This window comes from Monodelphis domestica, chromosome 1, assembly GCF_027887165.1.
Source record: "Monodelphis domestica isolate mMonDom1 chromosome 1, mMonDom1.pri, whole genome shotgun sequence".
NCBI lineage: Eukaryota > Metazoa > Chordata > Mammalia > Didelphimorphia > Didelphidae > Monodelphis > Monodelphis domestica.
This window is the reverse complement of record NC_077227.1, coordinates 151,945,339-151,966,715: the sequence shown is the minus strand read 5'-3', so window position 1 is coordinate 151,966,715 and position 21,377 is coordinate 151,945,339. Positions and strand designations below refer to the sequence as shown.

The following is a 21,377-nucleotide window of genomic DNA, read 5'->3' as shown; positions in this document are numbered from 1 at the left end:
CTACCAGTAAACCCCACTGCCATATCTCTGAAGAATTAAAATGAGCACATTAAGAGAGCTCAATTTCATATATCCTACACTAACTGCTAAGTGTCACTGCCTCCCCTTTGACAATAACTTGTCTTAGGGAGGTCTAAAAATACTACTTGAGGGTAACAAATGTGAATTATGAATACCAGGGATGGTTTCAATGTTTCCAAGCACTGACTGGGCGACAGTGGTATCAAATTCAAAAGTAGCATGTGAAAGCCTGCAGATCCAGGCTACGGATAAATTCCAGATTCTCAAATCCTCGAGTTTCTACTATAGGGGAAGCATTTTGACCAAAAAAAAAAATGGATCTTACCCCCTACAGCTATAGCTGCTGCTGTATTTACAAGAGCTTATTAAATTTCTATTCTCTGTCTTGTTAAATTGCTGGAAAATGTGAACCTAGAAAAATAAGAAGTAGGGAAATGATACCAAAGATTAAGCAGGCTGCTTGCTATGCAGGAAACTACCAAGTTTCAAGTTTGGAATCAACAGCAGAGCTTATCAGATCCTTTCTTCCTAGGGATTTGTTGTTGAGTGTTCTAAGTTATTCACTCAGGACAGCCTCGCCTCCAACTACCAAGTTAAAACTCTTCTGAAATCAAGGAGTTATTCTTCATTCATTAACCGTCCATCTCTTCCCCATGACCCTCAGCTTCCTGCTGCTTCAAATGTGACTTTATAGAGATTTTCTTTAAGGTCATCTGTGAGTCAGAGAAAGATCAGCTCCAGTGAAATTAAAGTTTTTAATCCCCATTTTTATCTTCCAGCTGTAGGTTATGGGAGAGCCTGCCTTGGTGCTGTTATGAGGAAGAGAGGCTTAGAGCAAGTTTGCAGAGGCCTGAGACTAACAGGGAGAGAATTCTAGAATGGGAAAGTAAGGGAGAGACAGTTAACTGAGGTTTAGGGGTCTTTCTCTGGTTTTGACCTGGACAGACAGGCTGCTTTTCTGTAGTGGCTGACACCACCCTGAACTCCCTATCTTGTCTTGCTGTCCAGCTGCCCTGCTGCTCTGCTATCCTGCTGCCTTTCTGGTCTGTTATCTAGTACTGCAGTTCCTGGTGATCCTGAACCCTCTGGTATCTGTTTGTGAGACCAGGACTGGGTCCTTTTGGATCTAGGACCTTCCCTGGGCCCTATCAGGCTTACACAGACCATTTCCTTAAAACCAGCTAAGGGGGATTTAGTTTAATTTAGCCAAGATCAGGAACTGGGAATTTAGGCAGTGAGAGAGGGTTAGAGGAGGAAAAATCACTATATTAGATCCTGAGGTATTAGTTAGAAAAATTAGCTTCCGGTTATCTACTATCTTTCTACCTTATTCTTTTTTATTAAACCTAATTTCCCATTTCACTGAGTGATCTGTGTGTGTAGTCTCAGACCAGGCTTTGCCTGGCTGGGTTTTGTTGGCGCAAACCACAGAGTCCCTTCTGATACTGACCCAACATAACCCATTCCTACACATCCCAAAACTCCCTTCCCTTTTCACAGTACCCTATTTTTTACTCCATTTAATCTAAATTTCTCTGGCTGGAGAATTGAGTCCACCCATAATCTGGCCCCAAACTTGTTCCTTACTACTCAGTGTAAATTCTTTGTACTAGTCAGTTCAGTTTCTGTCCCTTAAAACATGCCGTGCCCATCTACATGGCTTTTGTTCTCTTCTTTTCCTCTCTTGGAGTGTCTACCCTACCTATTCTTTCTTCCAGGCCTAGCTTAAGTCTCATTTTTTTCCCATGAAAGAAGGTTTCACTCATTACTCCAACCTTCCCTGACTTCATCCTTCCTTAAACATCAATTATATTTAAATATAATATGGGGGAGGGAGGGGACAAGGGGAAGGAAAGAGGGAGAGAGGGAAAGGAAGAGACAGACACATTTAATAAATGCTTACTATGGCCTAAAATGCAAATAGAGAAGACAGTCTCCACCTTTATAGAGCTTATGCTGTAAAAAGGGAAATTAACTTAAAGGAGAAACAGAAAGAAAGTGGGGGGGCGGGGGGGGGGGGGGGGACAAGAGGAGGAGGATTATAGAGCAACCTAGCTGGTGAGGAATAGCAGAGAGTCCGAACCACCAAGAATGACATGAGCATGGATGGGTCCCCACATGAAATGGTGATAAAAATTAGGAACTAACCCATCAGAGATGTGGGTTTCAAGACAGGCTCCAAAGAGGGGCAAGAAAGAAGTTGGGAAGAATGGAGAGTGAGTCTTAAGTCTTTGATTACTATTGCCTATCTGTCAGAGTTGGGACCATCTTATACTTCCTTTGTATCTCTTTCACATTTTTTAACTGTTCTGAACCCATAAATGCAATTAAAAATGTTTGTGGATAATCATGCACAGACCTTTTTGCACAGACCAGGCAATTTTACTGCTTTAAAAAGAATTCAGAGTTACCTGCTTCCATCCTTTCCCTTGCAGTCTTTCTTATATTTGTCCCATTCTTTCTCATTTCCATTGCAAAAACTCTCATTTTATTCCTATTCCTTCTGGTCTACATTAGTCTCCAAAATTATTTCCTTACTTCTATCATCCAATTATGACAGATTAATATTCCCAAGATAGCATTTTGATTAAATTAGTCTCCAAGTTTCATGATTTGAATAGCTACCTGGGACCTAGAGAAAAAAAGTTCAAATTCCTTAAACCAGCATTCAAGGCTTTCTACTACAGTATAACTTCCCCTTCCCCACCCAACATTACCTCCCATGCTCCAACCAGACTGGATTAACACCATTATCAAAACATTTTTATGCTTTCCAGTCTCAATACCCTTGATCACATTGCTGCCTTTCAATCAACAAGCATTTACCTATTTCTGTGCCATGCCCTAAAGATAGAAACAAATTAAGAGTGCTTCTCCTTTGGAGGCTTATCATTTATTGGAAAAATTAATATATAAAAGAGTAAATATCATTTTCTTTCTTTTGTTGTTGTTGTTGGGTTTAGAATAGATGCAAATATCAGTTCCAGGGCAGAAGAACAATAAAGGCTAGACACCTGGGATTAAATGACTTGCCCAGGGTCACTTAGTGCCTAAGGCCTAATTTGAACCCAGGTCCTCCCAACTCTAGGCCTGGTACTCTATCCACTCAGTCACCCAGCTGCCTCTAAATATTTTCTTTAAGAAGAAAAAAAGTATTATACATATTACATGTTTTTCAATTTGTTTTTCATTTAAATTTCATTTTTTTAATCATACCCTGGGGATTTGTGGTTAGGGAAAGTTAGAGGGCTATAAACTTTTTTCATATTGTTCCTACAAAATTAGTGTTATCTTTTTATACTACAAATTCTTCATTTTCCTTTCATTCATATTCCCTCATCTATCCTAAAAGATGAGAGGGGGGGAAATACTTTGCTTGCATCATATTATTTCAAAAGAGAATTTAATGGATTAGTCCTAAGTTTTAAAAAAATACATTAGAAACCAAAAAGCTGTGATAACCTCATACTCGTTCCTTTAACCACCAAAATTATAGTCTAAATCTGGTTTGGCCTTATCTTTATTTAATTCTTTTAGAGAGAGAATCAGAGTAATTCTAAAATTTTATTGAGAAGTCAGCTCTGATTTGGGCCTAAAATAGCCCTCTCAATCTTGGAAGAAAATGAACAATTCAGTTGGAATGATGGTCCTGTGATAATCAAGCCTAATTTCTCTACATAGGTTGGACCACCCTTTGCCTTCTTCCCTGAAGATCTCTGCCCCAAACTACTGGACCAGAACACCATAGGGAAGAAGGTCTAACAGCCTTTCCTAGGATGACCAAACACATTTTTTAAAATGTCTACAGAATGCTACAAAAGGCCATTCCTCACTGTACTGCTAGTTCTCCTTTCCCTTTCACACCCCGAGGCAAAGCCAAAGGATAGTAACTTTCCCAGAGATGGATCTCAAGTTACAGGTCCTCTCCACAAGCTCAGCCAATGAGATTGGCCCAACAACACTATCTTGTGAAGCCTGGAAAAATGTTTGCTTGCTATAAAATATTAAAAGAATTTGTGACAAGTCAGTGCCACTCTCCAGCGTTCCAGAAGGCAGCCAAACCAAACTCTTGAGGCTCTCTTCGTTTGCAACTTTCCAACATTTGTATATACGCCTGCATCAGAAGAAAGAAAGGAAACATCCTGATTCTATTCTGAATGACTCACTAAATAAATATATAGACCCAGCAGGGGAAGGAAGAAGCAAAAGGGAGCCACCAATTGCTAGGATTTTAAAAAAAATTAAAATCAAAATAAAAGTTTTTACGTTTGCCTTATATTGGAAGAAACACATTAATCCTACCTCCTGTGGTGTAATAGGCACAAAAACACTGAGTTTAGAGTCAAAATGTCTTGGGTTCGATTCTAAATTTGTCACTTAACCATCTGTGCCACCTTTCACCTCCAGGTTCCCTCATTTGTAAAATAAGGAGATTGGACTAGATCATCTATCTAAGGAACCTTCCAGTCATAAATCCTAAAATCCTTGGGGCAGTTGAGTGGCTCAGTGGATACGGGAGGTTCTAGGTTTAAATCTGGCCTCAGACACTTCCCAGCTATGTGACCCTGGGCAAGTCACTACCCCCATTGCCTTGCCCTTTCCACTCTTCTTGCCCTGGAACCAATATACAGCATTGATTCCAAGATGGAAGGTAAGAGTTTTTTTAAATTAAAAATAAAAATAAATTCTATGATCTCCATGAATTTATACTATTCATTGCCTACAAGGGAATTACAACATAAAATTCACTTCTGTATCCTTCATAGCACTCAATTATAATCCAGCCCAACCCAGCAAAGCCTTAATTCACTCCCTATTAAATGTGAGCATCTAGGTGATGCAGTGGATAGAGTACTGGGTCTAGAGTCAGGAAGACTTATTTCTGTGAGTTCAAATCCAGCTTCAACCTTTTACGAGCTAGTGAACCTGGACAAGTCACTTAGCCCTGTTTGTCCCAGTTTTCTCATCAAAAAATAAGCTGAAGTAGAAATGGCATGGCCACCCTAGAATCTTTGCCAAGAAAACTCTAAACAGGGTCCTGGACATATCTGAATAGCAAAAACCAAATGTGGGAAGACATAGTCTGTTTTTGTCTTTCTTTGAATTCTCAGTAGTTGGCACAGTGGCTAGAATATAAGAAGTACTTAATAAATCTTTGTTGATTGATTTTAGAAATTATAGAGCTCCTCCAATGCAGGCTTATCATAGCAGAGAAGTGAGCCTAGGCTCATGAAGTACTTATCATGAGGATACAATTTCAGGCAAATCCAACCTGTGATTAAAAGTTTGGCAACATACCAGTATACATCCTTAGCTAGATTCAGAAAGGTTCATCCCTAGGTTGACCATAGTATGAATAGGGTTTTTTTGGCCACAGCAGTTCTGAAAGAAAACCACAAACATGCAATTCAGCAAACATTTAACAAAAATATCTGCTATATACAAATTTCTATGCGAGATGCCAGGGGCATTAAAGGCAAAAGAGAAATCGTCCTTGCTCTAAACAAGCTTAAATTTTACTAAGCAAACATGTAGACCTTTAAATTGGGTCAAAAGATCACTGAATCATAGATTTGGAGCCAAAAGGGACATCAGGTCACCCAATCCCAAACCCATCATTTTGTGGTTAAGTGACTTGTCCAATTAAGTAGTGGAGCCGGGATTTGAATCTAAGATCTTGGACTCAAAACCCAGTGCTTTGGGCAATGAAACTTTTTCAGTAAGGGTCCACCATGTTACCCTGCGGGTTTAAGAAAATTATTTTGTTAACTGTGAAGAATTAATTAGAAAAGAAAATGTTTTTAGGGAAACCAATTAAGAAAACTACTTGAAAGGTGATATGGTCCTAAACCAAGATGGCGGCCACTGTAAAGGTAGATTTGACAAGACTTGACAACTGATTGGATATAGGCCAAGGGGAGGGAGTAGGTTAGAAGAGAGAGAGGGAAATTAGGGAGAGAGAATGGCTCTGACAAAAAAATAATTGTTGTTCAGTCGTGACCCAGTGAACCATAATGTTCACAAGTTTTCTTGACAAGGATACTAGAGTGGTTGGCCATTTCCTTCTCCATTGGATTAAGGCAAACAGATATTAAAAGACCTGCCCAGGGCCATACAACTGGTAAATATCTAATGATAAAATTCGAATTCAGATCTTTCTGACTCCACTGAGCCATTCTACCCCAGAAAAATGGTGCTGCCCTTCAAGAAATAGGAAGGCCTGGCAGAAAGGCAAGTTTAGGATGGATAGTAATGAGTTTGGAACATGTTAACATTGAGGTGCCTTAAGAAATCCTTGAGGAGATATTCATCCATCCAGCAGGTAATGATGCCTGACTAAGTTTATAGATTTAGTTATTATCAGTGTAAAGATAATATTTGAATCCAGAGGAGCTGATGAAATTTTCAAGAGAGCACGAATAGAAAGACAAGAAAAAAGGGCTTAAAACAAAGCCCTGGAGAATAGAAACTCTTGAGTCAAAATGGAGTTGCTCACCTCACAGCAGTTGAGTATACACAATGGGGAAATCATGGATCCTTTAAGTATTTATTAACATACAATTTAAATCACTTTGTCAAGTGCAATGGAAAGAGCACTGGCTCTGAAATTCAAAACCCAGAGTTCAAATCCTGCTTCAGATGCAAACTATTTGTGTTAACTTGGAAAGTCACCTGATTTCCATCTATACAAAGAAGAAATTGAACAAGATGACCTCTACCTTTAGTCTAGATCTATCATCAGTCTTTTTCTACATCTAGTCCTTCTCCAAAACAACTATGTGTGTTTCCTCCTACTACTACTGTTTTTATTTGGTAGTATCTCCTGAAAAATGAGATTATATATGTAAAGCTCTCTGCAAAAGAGCCTATATAAATACTACTGTATGTATTTATAGTATTAAAAGCTAACATATGTTGATATTACACAATATTATAAATGTATTTTGTGCATTTGTGAGTTTCTAAACTTTTTCAGTTGTCTCTAACTTCTGCAAAACTGCCAAAAATTCACGTTTAATTTCTCATGCCAACCTGTGATAAATAGAAACCATGATAGTGAAATCACAATGTGGAAGAGATATCTATATTCTATTCTATCTCCTGTTTAAATGCTCTATTCTTTGAGCTTTCGCATTTATTAAAATTTGATTTTTAATTTTTTTTAAATTAGAAATGTTTATAGCCTTATCCTACTTGAATTACTATTGTCAGGGCAAAACTTGAATAATACACTATCCAGTTTTCCTCTATCACATTACTAAAGATTAAGGTAAGGTATTTCACTATCATCCCATCCCTCCTTTCAACCTTACCCTAAAGTTTCATGGAATTTGTAGGAATCCCACATAAAGAATCTCACTAATCTCCACATCCTGACATTTCAAGGAAATTAGATTGGAGGAAGGAAAGGACATGAGTTTTAATTCCACCCCAGAGTAGAATATGTAGGAAGGTCCCCTAAAGAATCTGACCAATCCAAAGGTCAACATTTCAGGGAAACTAAGTTAGCACAAAACTGAAGAAAAGGAAGACAATTTAAGCACTCTCCTAAGCTTACTGGGACCTGTAAGGAACGTCCCTTAGAGAGCTGGACAAATCTACAGGCCACCATTTCTGAGAACCCAAGTCAAAGAAAAAATGAGAGACAAGAAAGAGAAGGGGGAGAGGAGGAGAAGAAGAAAGGGTTTGAAGAAGAAAAGAGTCATATTGGAAATAAGCTATTCATCCCAATCTTAACCAACCTGGGGTCCCCAGTCTTCCACTGAAGGACTTTAATTTCAATTCTATACATTTTTCAGTTCTTCCAAGATAGTAATGTTCTGAAAAAGTCATACAATCCATAACTTTTGTTTGATTCAAAAAAAAACACCTTCCAGGAAAAGAAATAGAGATTACAGATAGAGCTAATCTGCTCTGACATCAAAGGGCCCAGATGTGTGTGTGGGGGGGGGGGAGTAAAAATGGACTGAAGCCACATCAAAATACTGAATGAATAATTATCTGTGGTCAGAGCTTCTCCCTTTTCTGAAAGGAAGCATTCGATCTTTTATTCAATTCTATCCAACTCAAAAAATATTATTAAGGGTCTACCATGTACAAATGCACTGAGGCTTGGAAAGGTATAATCTCCTAGATAGGAAGACATAGAGAGAGTTAAAGAGTAGAGCTCTATGGTTTCAATAACATCACAGCAAGCTGGGGCTTCTTAAGAGAGTTGCCTGGGGGAACTAAGAGTTCAAGTGACTTGCCCAGGGTAAATGAGTCAGTACTACTCAGAGATAGAATTTTGAGATCTTTCAGGTTTTAAGATAACCAGAAAAAAATTTTTAGTCTTTCTCTGTCTCTGTCTCTGTTGTTATAAGGAAGAGAGCAGAGGAGGTGGGCCTGCAGGGAGATGCAGAAGCAGAGTAAAAGATTCTGGAATTCTGCAGGGGAAAGTTAAGCTGTTACTAACAGCTGGACTAGAGCTCTCTGGTTTTGAGCTGGAGGGTCTGGCTGATTTCTCTTGATGGCAGTTTCTACCTTATCTTTTCCATCTTTTCTGCTTCTATGCTGGCTGGTATCTACAGAGCTTCCTGGTGTGATCCTGAACCATCTGTCTGTAAGATTAGATCTGGGGTCCTTCTGGATCCAGGACCTCTCTTGGGCCCTGTCCTGTCTAACTGCCAAAACCCACTACCTCTATCACCATCAAAAGGGGGAGGGGGGGTTATTTATCTTAGGGTCTGGGATCTTAGATAAGTAAGATCAGAGTAGCTCAAAATCTGTGAAGAAATCTCTGTGAAGAGATATTTAGATTTGTGGGGTTTTAGATAGCTGACATTAGTTTAGGATCATCCCAAATCCCCTTTTCACCTTCCCTTGTTTAATAAATCCAACAATCTGTCCCTGTGATATAGTGGTCTGTGTTTGTTACCTCAGGACAGGCTCTGTCTGGCCTGGACTTGAACATCTAATCCCATCCCCACAAACACTACATTACACTGTCTGTCTGTCTTTCTCTAATTCTGAGGTCTTTCAGGTTTTAAGATAACCAGAAAAAAGCTTTTAGTCTCTCTCTCTCACTCTCTCTCTCACTCTCTCTCTCTCTCTGTCTCTCTCTCTCTCTCTCTCTCTATTTCTCTCTCTCTCTCTCTCTCTGCCTCTCTCTGTCTCTGTCTGTCTGTCTGTCTGTCTCTCTGTGTGTGTGTGTGTACCTTAAAAAATACCTAACATAAAGGCTCATTTATAATAACTTCAACAAAAGCCACCTGCTTTGGAGAAGATCTTTAAATGGAAAAACCAAATTGCAAAACAAAACCCAGATATCTGGAATATCATGTTGTTCCTAGCACATAAAGACTGAAAATTGGTAGAATACAGTAGACTTTCTCCTCTTATGTTTATTACCTCCTGCATGATCTTAATCAAGTCACTTACTTTCAAGATTTAAATGAGATCAGATGTACATAACCTCTGAGGTTCTTTCTTCAACTGAATTTTTTTTCCCCAACTGAAATCTTTCAGTTGAAGACTAGAGACCCCTAGTTGGTTAAGATTGGGATGAATTTGGGGCAACTGGGTCCATCAGTGGATTGAGAGGCAGGTCCAGAGACTGAACATCCTGGGATTAAATCAGACCTCAGACACTTCCTAGCTGTGAGATCCTGGGCAAGTCACTTAACCCCCACTGGCTAACCCTTACTGCTCTTCTGCTTTGGAGTCAATGCACAATTTTTATTCTAAGACAGAAAGTAAGGCTTTCAAAAAAAAAAGTGGGGGGGGGTTGGGATGAACGGCGTCTCTCTAATATAACTCTTTTCTTCTTTAAACCCTTTCTTTTTCTCCTCCTCTTCTCTTTCCTTTTCTATCATTTTTTCTTTGATTTGGTTTCTCAGAAAGAATGAGGTTAGATGATCTCTGAGGCTCTTTCTCACTCCAGAAATATGATCTTCTGCATTACCAAGAATATAAATTTTTTTCTAAGCCAAAGCCTAGAAAGTATTCTCAAAACCCAACTTTAAAAAATAAAGCTGAATTCTGCACTGTCATAGGAAACACTCAAATGAAAATAAGACTGAATGAGGTTTTATGCAACATTATTCCTCCAAGAGAGAATCTTGGAGCCAGAGGATACAGTAGAAGTGCTGAATTCCTAATCAGGAAAGAGGCTATCTTAACAATCTCTCTTAATTAAAAACAAATAAATAATCAGCTTCTCCCCAGTTTCCTTAAGAGATCTTTTCTGGGTTTTTTGGTGAGGCTAGCATTTTGAGTGACTTTAACAGCTGCGTACATGATGCACTCTGACTAAGAGGCAGATAACACAGGTTGGGTTAAAAGTCCTAGACTAAAGAGGTATAAGGAGATGGAGACTTCCTTTCTATTTGTGAAAGGGCCACAGATTGAATTTCACTTGCTAAATGCTTCTTAGGACAGTCTGAGACACCATGCTCTGCTCCACCCTTAGGAAGCATCACTTGGGAGAAAATGGTTGCAATATAATACATCATGACATAATGTCCACCAGACTACATCCAGACATAGGTTTCCATATCAGGAACTACAACATGTCCAAGCCAAGCCCATCGAAGGGAACAAGTTGCTCATTCACCTTGGCAGAGGAGCCTATAAATTTTCATTTGATGAATAGTATTAGAGAAGGGTTACCAGTAGCCTTAAGGGAAATTACAGGCATTAGTTCTGTGTTCTATGTGCATGTGATGGCTAATCATGAAAATTGGACTTTTCACTAGAAAATTATTTTTCAAATCAGCCATCTGAAGAACTAACAACAAAAAATGTGATCCTTGTTGTTTATTTCTTCTAATAACATTTATTTTCTTTAAAAAAATCCCTTATTGTTTCCAAGACTTGTTCTTTAAAGGGCAGGTTAACTTTTTTTAAATGACCTACATGATTATGAAATGAGGGTATACTTAAAGAACCCCCGAGAATCAACTAAAAGACTAGTGGAAATAATTAACAAGTTCAGCAAAGTTGCACAGTACAAGATAAACCCACATAAATCATTAGCATTTCTATATATTTCCAGCAAAATTCAGCATCAGGAGTTAGAAAGAGAAACTCTTACTTAAAATCACTCTAGACAATATAAAAGATTTAGGAATCTATCTCCCAAGGCAAAACAACTATAAAACACTGTTCACACCATTAAAACTAGATCTAAACAATTAAAATGACCTACATGAAATTATTGAGTGGAATGAGTAAAAATTAAGAAAACATTATGTATAGCAATGGAGATATTGTTTAAAGATTAACTTGTATATGCCTACATCTCCAAAGAAAGGATTGATAAATAGAAGACAAGGGGTGTGTGTGTGTGTGTGTGTGTGTGTGTGTGTGTGTGTGTGTGTGTGTGTGTTGTTTGTCAAATAATGCCTTCTCTAGCTCAGGGAAAAAGAGAGGGATGGAGATATCTGGGAACTTTAGTGGAACAAACAAATAAATTTCTAAAAATTTAAATGCTTATTGTTATTTGTTTTTATATCACCCACAATTCCAAAGTTATTCCCCCACCATTTTCTGCCCAGTAAGCCATCTCTTTTAACAAGAAATGAGAAGAAAAGATAGTTTAGCAAAACTAACCAACACATCAACCAACATACTCACATATAATTTTCCAAACCTATCCATCTCAACCCATATCTTGTGCACCTAATTTTCACAAAATGCAATTTGACAAAAGTATTTTTCCATTAAGTATTTGCTAATTTTTATAACTATCAGCTTTGAAATGGGTTCCTCCTAAAGGCTAGTAACCATAGTAGTACTGTGTCATTGTTATCAAACAATAAAAAATATCTGAGTGTTTACTACATGAAAAATACTATTGCAAAGCACTGTGGAACATACAAAGATTATTTAAAGACAAAGACCAAAACCTCAAGGACTATAATCTAGTAGGTTATATGTAGGTGAGTTCAAATCTCAGCTCCATTCCTTACTGGTGTGTGTGTGTGTGTGTGTGTGTGTGTGTGTGTGTGTGTGCACACATGCACATGAGTGGGCAAGCCAGTGAATAAGGGAAAGAGACAGAGACTTTGATCGTGACTATCTTTCCCTGGGTCTCAGTAAAATGTATATGGAGGCTCTGACATCCTAAAATCCCAACACCACGGGACAATATAGCAATACCAAATGAAAGACACCCTTGAGGACCCTTAGATGGCTCAGGGAAAGAGCCAAGTCAGAGAAGACTTCACAGAAGAGAGGAGGTTAGATCAGAGGCTTTCATGAGAAGAATTCAGAAGCTTGGGTGACTGAGGCAATGGGGCAAACAAAAAGGGAATCCAGAATGCAGGCAGAGTGAGTAGACCAGTCCAGCTAGAGAAGGTTTCTCAAGGGGAAACGTTCAGAAAATAGATTAGAACTGAATTTGATCTCATAATGAGAAGACAGGACTCGGAATCTGAAAAGATCCTGACATTGGAAAAGATTGAAGGCAAAAAGAAAAAGGGATACGAGAGGATGAAATGGACAGACAGTGTCATGGAAACAAATGAATATGAACTTGGACAGACTTCAAGAGATGGTGGGAGACAGAAGGACCTGGCATGCTATGGTCTACGGAGTCACAAGCACTCTGACCTGACTCAATGACTGAACAACAAATAACAGATTGTGGAGGGCTTTGAATGCCAAGTTAAAAACTTTATTTTGAAGGCAAGTTTCTGAACAGGGAAGAAGAACAGTAAGTACTAGGAAGGGTAATTTTGCTGTACTATACAAGATGGTTTTCAAAACAAAAGATATGGGGGCAACTGGGTGGCTCAGTGGATTGAGAGCCAGGTCCAGAGACAGCATCCTGGGATTAAATCTAGCCTCAGACACTTCCTAGCTGTGACCCTGGGCAAGTCACTTAACTCCCATTGCCCAGCCCATACTGCCCTTCTGCCTTAGAACCAATACACAGTGGTTATTCTATGATCAAAAGTAAGGGTTGTTTTTTTTAAGGGTATTTTTTTTCACTCAATCATTAGCATTTTTTAGTACTAGAACTCTAGAAAGAAACTGAAATTATTTTCTATTGGGATAAAGAAGAAACAGGAGGAAGGAAGCAAGGGATCAGGAGGGAGGGAGATTTTTTTTTAAAGGAACTAACCATTCTATACTGTGAATATACTGTGAAACAATTTTCCTGGTTTTGTCTCAGTCTCCAATCTTCCCTTGATCTTCCCTATGAGACTAGACTAAGGATTCATTTTTTTTTGATGGGAAGGACAGAGAAAAATAAGCAAATTTGGCCCTTAAAAGAGAAAGTAGTCCTCACACAGGTCCAGGCATAGCAAGTAGCCTCCAGAGGTTTCTAAACTTCCCCTGGAACCCTGCCAGTATACCTAATTCTTGACCTATCATATGTCTGTTTCAGTCTTAGCCTCTTTGAGGAGAGTAAATAGGAAAGGAAGTAATACCAAGTTCTAAGCACCAGTTTCCAATAAGGTTGAAGAAAGGTCCACTTGCTTCCCACTTTCACCTAGAATGAGGGTGAAGAAGAGGGTTCTTCACATTTTTATGTCATGGAACTCCACCTTTGACCACCTGGTGAAGTCTATGGACCTTTTCTCAGAAAAATATTTTTAAATACCTAAAACATAAAATATAGGATTACAAAAGAAACTAGTTATATTGAAGCAGTTACTGATTTTTTTTTAAATTTGTGGCATAGTAATATATAGAGACAAATCTAATAATTACAGTAATTTTAAAGTAGTAATGAATATAAGTTATAGTTTGAGTTATCTATAACAATTATAATGATATAAAATGTAAATATATAAAAACATCAGTGATTTATATTAACCACCATTACAGATATTATTACTACTGTGATTTTTTGCTTGTATTTATAATGGAAGGAAATGTTAAATTTCAGTGAGATGGGGGCAGGTAGGTGGCTTAATGCATTGGGAGCCAGGTCTAAAGACAAGAGGCTCTAGGTTCAAATGTGGCTTCAGACATTTCCTAACTATGTGACCCCAGGCAAGTCACTTAACCTTCACTGCCTAGCTCTTACCACTTTTCTGCCTTGGAACCAATTCATAAGTATTAATTCTAAGATGGAAGATAGAATTTTTTTTTTTAATTCAGAATGAGGTTAGTGGAAATAAAGATGCTATTTTTTTCTCCTTCCAAATTCAGGAATGAAATAGAGTTACAACTAGGCCCAGGGATGTGGAGGAGCCTTCATCTGCTCCATTCCATAACCAATGCAATTTTATCTTACGCATCTAAAACGTAAAGCTTTTCTATCATTAAACTGTCACTTTATTCAGAATAAAATTAATACTCTGTAAACTGATTTTGGCTTTTGCATATAATTAAGGAGTTTAATGCTTAGAATTCTCAATTTTCTATTAAAAGTATAATCATCTTTGCTACTCAAAGCCAAATCTTCTGACTACCAAAGAACTTAAGAGGAAATTAGTCAGGAATCTGGTAAAATTATGGGAATAATATCCCCCATCACTTCAGAGGGGGAAAAAAAGAGAGATCAGATCCTTAGCTACAACAGAAGAAAGCTGAAGAGTTCCTTCCATTTGCTAAGGAAGGGGAAAGGGGCCTTTAAAGTAAGTCAGTACCTGGCTCTGGATTGACTCTTAAATGAACACTTTCTTGGAGCACTCCAGGAGACCAGACTTACATCTGGAACACAGTGACAAGTCCAAATGTGCCTCACTAAATTATTTTTACTAATCATAGAAGATTACTTATAACATTTTATATAGTTTTCAAATGGTTATGCTGCCCTTAAAAGAAAAAAAAAAACCTCCACTCAGCAGTTTTTCCCATGATTAAAAATTGACAGCATGATTGAAACATAAATGTCTTTCTCCCTATGGATTGTAAATGTTCTAATCCTTAATCAGAAGTAATCAACCTGTCATAGATTGGAAGAAAAGACTTCATATGGCCTTTAAAAAGTAAACACATCATCATAAAAGATTTTCTCCACTACTCCTAATCTAAGTCTCACTTTTCCCTTCTGCTTATTTTCCAATATAATTATATAATTCCATAACTAATTTACAAATGAGTTACTTAACCCATTAGCTACCATTTAATTCCATAAAGAGTGAGGATGTATGTGCATGAGGGATAGCATATGAAATTAGGGACAATAACATCTTTAAATTGTATTATTCTTCGCTGTAGTGTGCTCAAGAGTCCCAAGTAAAGAAGTACAGTAAATCTTTATCTCAACTACCTTTACTATAGATATGCTCAAAGAAAATCTAGTCAGATAGGCCCCAAAACATAGTATCCACGTTAGTACTAACTAATGAAGCAAACTCTCATCTAGATACCTGGACTTGGCAAGAAATTAGGTCTATCTTTGTCCTGCAAGCCCTGTCATAATGGCACGGCAGGCAAAGTGAAGCTAAAAATCAGCTTGTTGCTACTGGAGACAGCATGAACAAAAATAGAATGACCCACTAGTAAAGGATGGCAGCAGGGAAATCCCCACTGGTGACACACAAGGACACTGAGGACTTTGTCAGGGAAGTAGTTAACATGGCTCCAAGAAGCTAAAGCATGCATAGAATCCCGCACGCTGGTAAAACTTATAAGCAGATGGGCTAAACCAAGTTGAGTTAAAATCAACAGCCTCAAACTCATCAGTGAGATAGAGAGATGTCTACCCCAAGCTTGGGAAGATTTCCCTTGAAGGAATGGGAAGTTGAGAGCAATTTGTTCCAGCAACTAAGAAGATGGTTCAAGAAGGCACTATGGAACACTCAGACCTGAAGTCTCCAAGGTCATCCACTGCATCCCAGACCATCACCAGGCATTCCGACTATGGTCTTGTCACTGGACTTGGATTCTCTAGGAGAAAGAGTGAAACTGATGGCTGCCTCACTTAAATCCAATTTGTGAAAAGTCAAAACATCATCCCATAATGTCACTGGTTCTCTTTTAAAACAAAAAATGAACTGACCAAGAACAAAGTTATCTTGGACAGAAAGGACAGAAAGAACAAAGTTAGCCTAGACAGAAAGAATATGGACAGAAAGAACAAAGTTAAATAGGCAGAAAGGACAGAAAGAACAAAGTTAACCTAGACAGAAAGGACATGGACAGAAAAGACAGAACAAAGTTAACCTAGACAGAAAGGACATGGACAGAAAAGACAGACAGAACAAAGTTAGCCTGGACAGAAAGGACAGAAAGAACAAAGTTAGCCTAGACAGAAAGGACATGGACAAAAAAGACAGAAAGAACAAAGTTAACCTAGACAGAAAGGACATGGACAGAAAAGACAGAACAAAGTTAACCTAGACAGAAAGGACATGGACAGAAAAGACAGAACAAAGTTAACCTAGACAGAAAGGACATGGGCAGAAAAGACAGACAGAACAAAGTTAGCCTGGACAGAAAGGACAGAAAGAACAAAGTTAGCCTAGACAGAAAGGACATGGACAAAAAAGACAGAAAGAACAAAGTTAACCTAGACAGAAAGGACATGGACAGAAAAGACAGAACAAAGTTAACCTAGACAGAAAGGACATGGACAGAAAAGACAGAACAAAGTTAACCTAGACAGAAAGGACATGGAGAGAAAAGACAGAAAGAACAAAGTTAGATAGGCAGAAAGGACATGGACAGAAAGGACAGACAGAACAAAGTTAGCCTAGACAGAAAGGGCATGGACAGAAAGGACAGACAGAACAAAGTTAGCCTGGACAGAAATGACAGAAAGAACAAAGTTAGATAGGCAGAAAGGACATGGACAGAAAGGACAGACAGAACAAAGTTAATCTAGAAAGAAAGGACATGGACAGAAAAGACAGAAAGAACAAAGTTAGATAGGCAGAAAGGACATGGACAGAAAGGACAGACAGAACAAAGTTAGCCTAGACAGAAAGAACAAAGTTAGATAGGCAGAAAGGGCATGGACAGAAAGGACAGACAGAACAAAGTTAGCCTAGACAGAAAGGGCATGGACAGAAAAGACAGAAAGAACAAAGTTAGATAGGCAGAAAGGGCATGGACAGAAAGGACAGACAGAACAAAGTTAACCTAGAAAGAAAGGACATGGACAGAAAAGACAGAAAGAACAAAGTTAGATAGGCAGAAAGGGCATGGACAGAAAGGACAGACAGAACAAAGTTAGCCTAGACAGAAAGGGCATGGACAGAAAAGACAGAAAGAACAAAGTTAGATAGGCAGAAAGGGCATGGACAGAAAGGACAGACAGAACAAAGTTAGCCTAGACAGAAAGGGCATGGACAGAAAGGACAGACAGAACAAAGTTAGATAGGCAGAAAGGGCATGGACAGAAAGGACAGACAGAACAAAGTTAGCCTAGACAGAAAGGGCATGGACAGAAAGGACAGACAGAACAAAGTTAGCCTGGACAGAAATGACAGAAAGAACAAAGTTAGATAGGCAGAAAGGACATGGACAGAAAGGACAGACAGAACAAAGTTAACCTAGAAAGAAAGGACATGGACAGAAAAGACAGAAAGAACAAAGTTAGATAGGCAGAAAGGGCATGGACAGAAAGGACAGACAGAACAAAGTTAGCCTAGACAGAAAGGACATGGACAGAAAAGACAGAAAGAACAAAGTTAGATAGGCAGAAAGGGCATGGACAGAAAGGACAGACAGAACAAAGTTAGCCTAGACAGAAAGGACATGGACAGAAAAGACAGAAAGAACAAAGTTAGATAGGCAGAAAGGGCATGGACAGAAAGGACAGACAGAACAAAGTTAGCCTAGACAGAAAGGACAAAGTTAACTAGACAGAAAGGACAGAGAGAACAAAGTTAGCCTAGACAGAAAGGACATGGACAGAAAGGACAAAGTTAACTAGACAGAAAGGACATGGACAGAAAGGATAGAAAGAATGAAATTAGCCTAGACAGAAAGAATATGGACAGAAAGAACAAAGTTAAATAGGCAGAAAGGACAGAAAGAACAAAGTTAACCTAAACAGAAAGGTTCTCCAAAGGAGAACCAGTTTGAGAGATCTTTAGGGAATCATGAGTAATTTGTTTTCTTGTATTAACTTGTCTATAGAAGAAGTCAATCCCAATCCCAACTCCTATTTCCTTCACTGTCCTTCCCACTTCAGCCATACCTGGCCAAGTCTAATGCATCTTCCAAAACTCATTTCACATGTATTTTCTCCATGAAGCTTTCTCTTTCTGGTCCTAAAGTAACCTCTCCTCATGAATCCCTGTAGCACTCACTGTCTGTTGAATTTCTTAAGCAATTAATCATATACTTATGTCCCTTTAACACTTGCCCTATTAACTGCTTTGAACTATTCCTTAGTTACAAAAGTCTTATTTTAACTGGCATGGTGGGAAAATTGGGCATCTTGGTTAATGAGTTTTCCCTCACAGTCATAATCAATGACCTATTTGGAAGTCTTTCCTCCGACATCCATTAGTTTTGAATGATTAGCGGCAGGTCACCTAACATCTCAGTGTTCCCAAGCAATTCTCCAAGAGTTCTCTACTACAGTGAAATCACAGATCTGGCCCTCTCTAAAAAAAGTCACCCATACCATTTCATTTTTGTCTCTGAATCTTCAGGCTCTTTGATTGTGCCTGGTACTTGTTGCTAAGTTGTTTCAATTTTGTCTGACTCTTCCAGACCTCATTTTGGGGTTTTGTTAGCAGATATAACAAAGTTGTTTGACATTTCATTCTACAGCTCACTTTATGGATGAGGAATTAAGGCAAACAGTACTGAGTGACTTACCCAGGGTCCCACAGTTTGAGATGTCATATATTGAACTCATGAAGATGAGTTTTAACTTTAGTTTTGGCACTTTGAAAACAAGTGATCAATTAAAGCCCATTAGCATAGCAGGATCTCAATAAATACTCAATAATTGAACAGAACGCAATATGTACTTTAAAGTCTTTTGAAGCCTTGAAATATTTCAACTACCTCCCCTACCAACATTGTTATGAGGAAAGTGCTTAATAAATCATATAGTGCTCTAGCAATATGAGAAAAACATTAATATTAATAGCAGCTTTCATATTTCCATAGTGCTTTATAATTTATAACAATTATTATGGCTGGTGATAATTAAAACCCAGAAACATGCACGTGCTTCTAAAATTATATTAAACATGTAAAACTCTTTAATGATTTCAGAAAATATTTCCAAGTCTTTGGGGGGTTATAAATTCATTAGTTTGACTAGTTTTGCTATCAAAAAGTCACAGTGCTTATTAATAGAAATTTATTGTTGATAGAAACTGATTAGCAAAGAATGTATGGTCTGCATTCATTATAAGTTTTGACAAAATACTTGTCTTTCCCTTCTCGGGCCTTCATTTCTGTACCAAAAATGGCTGCTCTGGCTTCACAACAGTCCATGTGCATCATTTTAGCTAGAGTCTTAGTCTAAAATTCTTACAGGTAAAATCCCACTGTAATGAATTCTATGGGACACCCTAATATTTGGCTGCATTGGAATTTTATTTAAAATAAATACAGTTCCATAAGTTGTGTTCCCAATCTATAAGAACTTCTTGGATATGAAACATGGCTGGTGCCCAAATTTTTAGAATGAAGTGAAGAAATAGCCCAAGGAAGGCAAGATGCTAACTATAACTGTCTTCAAATATTTAAAAGGCTATTCTGTGGGCAGGAAATTAAACTTGTTCTCTTTGGCCCAAAAGAGTCAAACTAGGTGCAATGGGAAGAAAATTATAAAGCAAGTTTAGGCTTGATATCTGGAAAAAGCTCCTAACAATTGTTGTATAAGCATTTTTTAGTCATATCTAACTCTGTGACCCTATTTGGAGTTTCCTTGGCAAAGATACTGAAATGGTTTGCCATTTCCCCATCTCTATTTCATTTGCACCCGAGGAATGGAGGCCAACAGGGTTAAGTGACTTGTCCAGGGTCACATAACTAGTATCTGAGGACAGATCTTCCTGACTTCAGGCCCAGCCTTCTATCCACAAAGATGTGAATGTTCCTGATTCCAAGCCCAGTGCCCGATCCACTGAGCCACTTAGCTTGGATTGTCTAAGAAGCTAGCACATTCCCCTTTCCTGAAGGTCTTCAAGCAAAGCGTGGATAACCAAGTGGATATTTTGTTTATGGAACTCTTCTTCAGATATAGGTAGCACTACTACATAGCACTGAGATCTGTTCAAATTCTGAAATTTTGTGATTTTGATCTTTGTAATCTTCTCTGACCTAAATTCAATTCCCCCTTCCTCCAGCACTTAGCATAAGACACTAAATAGTAGGTGCTTAATAGATGTTAGAATACAGATAGAAAGTGAAAAGTAGTGGTCAGAATCTATTAATAACAAAAACAACCTAGATATTTTTCATAATATTTTAACATTTACAAAATACTTCATTATCTCATTTGATTCCCACAAAAATCATAAGACTGTATTATAGATATAATTTTTCTTGATTTTTTTTCTTTTGAGAAAATGAAAATTCTAACAAGTTACATGAATTGTAATAGTCACACTATTAGTCACACTAACAAGTGTTAGAGCCAGGGTCAAAATTCATACATGAGTCTCTACTAACTCTAAGTCCACTGATTTTAAAACACCATCATGCAAACCAACAAGAACCACATGATTATCTCAATAGATGCAGAAAAAGCCTTTGATAAAATACAACACCCATTCCTATTAAAAACACTAGAAAGCATAGGAATAGAAGGGTCATTCCTAAATATAATAAACAGTATATATCTAAAACCATCAGCTAATATCATTTGCAATGGGGATAAACTAGATGCATTCCCAATAAGATCAGGAGTGAAACAAGGATGCCCATTATCACCTCTACTATTTGACATCGTACTAGAAACACTAGCAGTAGCAATTAGAGAAGAAAAAGAAATTGAAGGCATCAAAATAGGCAAGGAGAAGACCAAATTATCGCTCTTTGCAGATGACATGATGGTCTACTTAAAGAATCCTAGAGATTCAACCAAAAAGCTAATTGAAATAATCAACAACTTTAGCAAAGTGGCAGGATACAAAATAAACCCACATAAGTCATCAGCTTTTCTATATATCTCCAACACAGCTCAGCAGCAAAAACTAGAAAGAGAAATCCCATTCAAAATCACCTTAGACAAAATAAAATACCTAGGAATCTACCTCCCAAGACAAACACAGGAACTATATGAACACAACTACAAAACACTCGCCACACAACTAAAACTAGACTTGAGCAATTGGAAAAACATTAACTGCTCATGGGTAGGACGAGCCAACATAATAAAAATGACTATCCTGCCCAAACTTATTTATCTATTTAGTGCCATACCCATGGAACTCCCAAAAAATTTCTTTACTGATTTGGAAAAAAGCATAACAAAGTTCATTTGGAATAACAAAAGA

At 38.0% G+C, this 21,377-nt stretch overlaps 1 protein-coding gene across 14 annotated transcripts in view; it reads right to left on the bottom strand.

Moving 5' to 3' along the window:
* Positions 1-21,377, bottom strand: part of TLN2 (talin 2) — a 596,702-nt gene that overhangs the window by 517,198 nt on the left and 58,127 nt on the right. For 5 of the 14 annotated variants that reach the window (XM_056808060.1, XM_056808064.1, XM_007479527.3 and 2 more), the window contains exon 2: positions 5,320-5,403. The exons of the other annotated variants lie outside the window; for them this stretch is intronic. The gene's annotated coding sequence lies outside the window, so the exon portion shown is untranslated. The remainder of the gene's footprint in view (positions 1-5,319; positions 5,404-21,377) is intronic. 14 annotated transcript variants of the gene reach the window in all.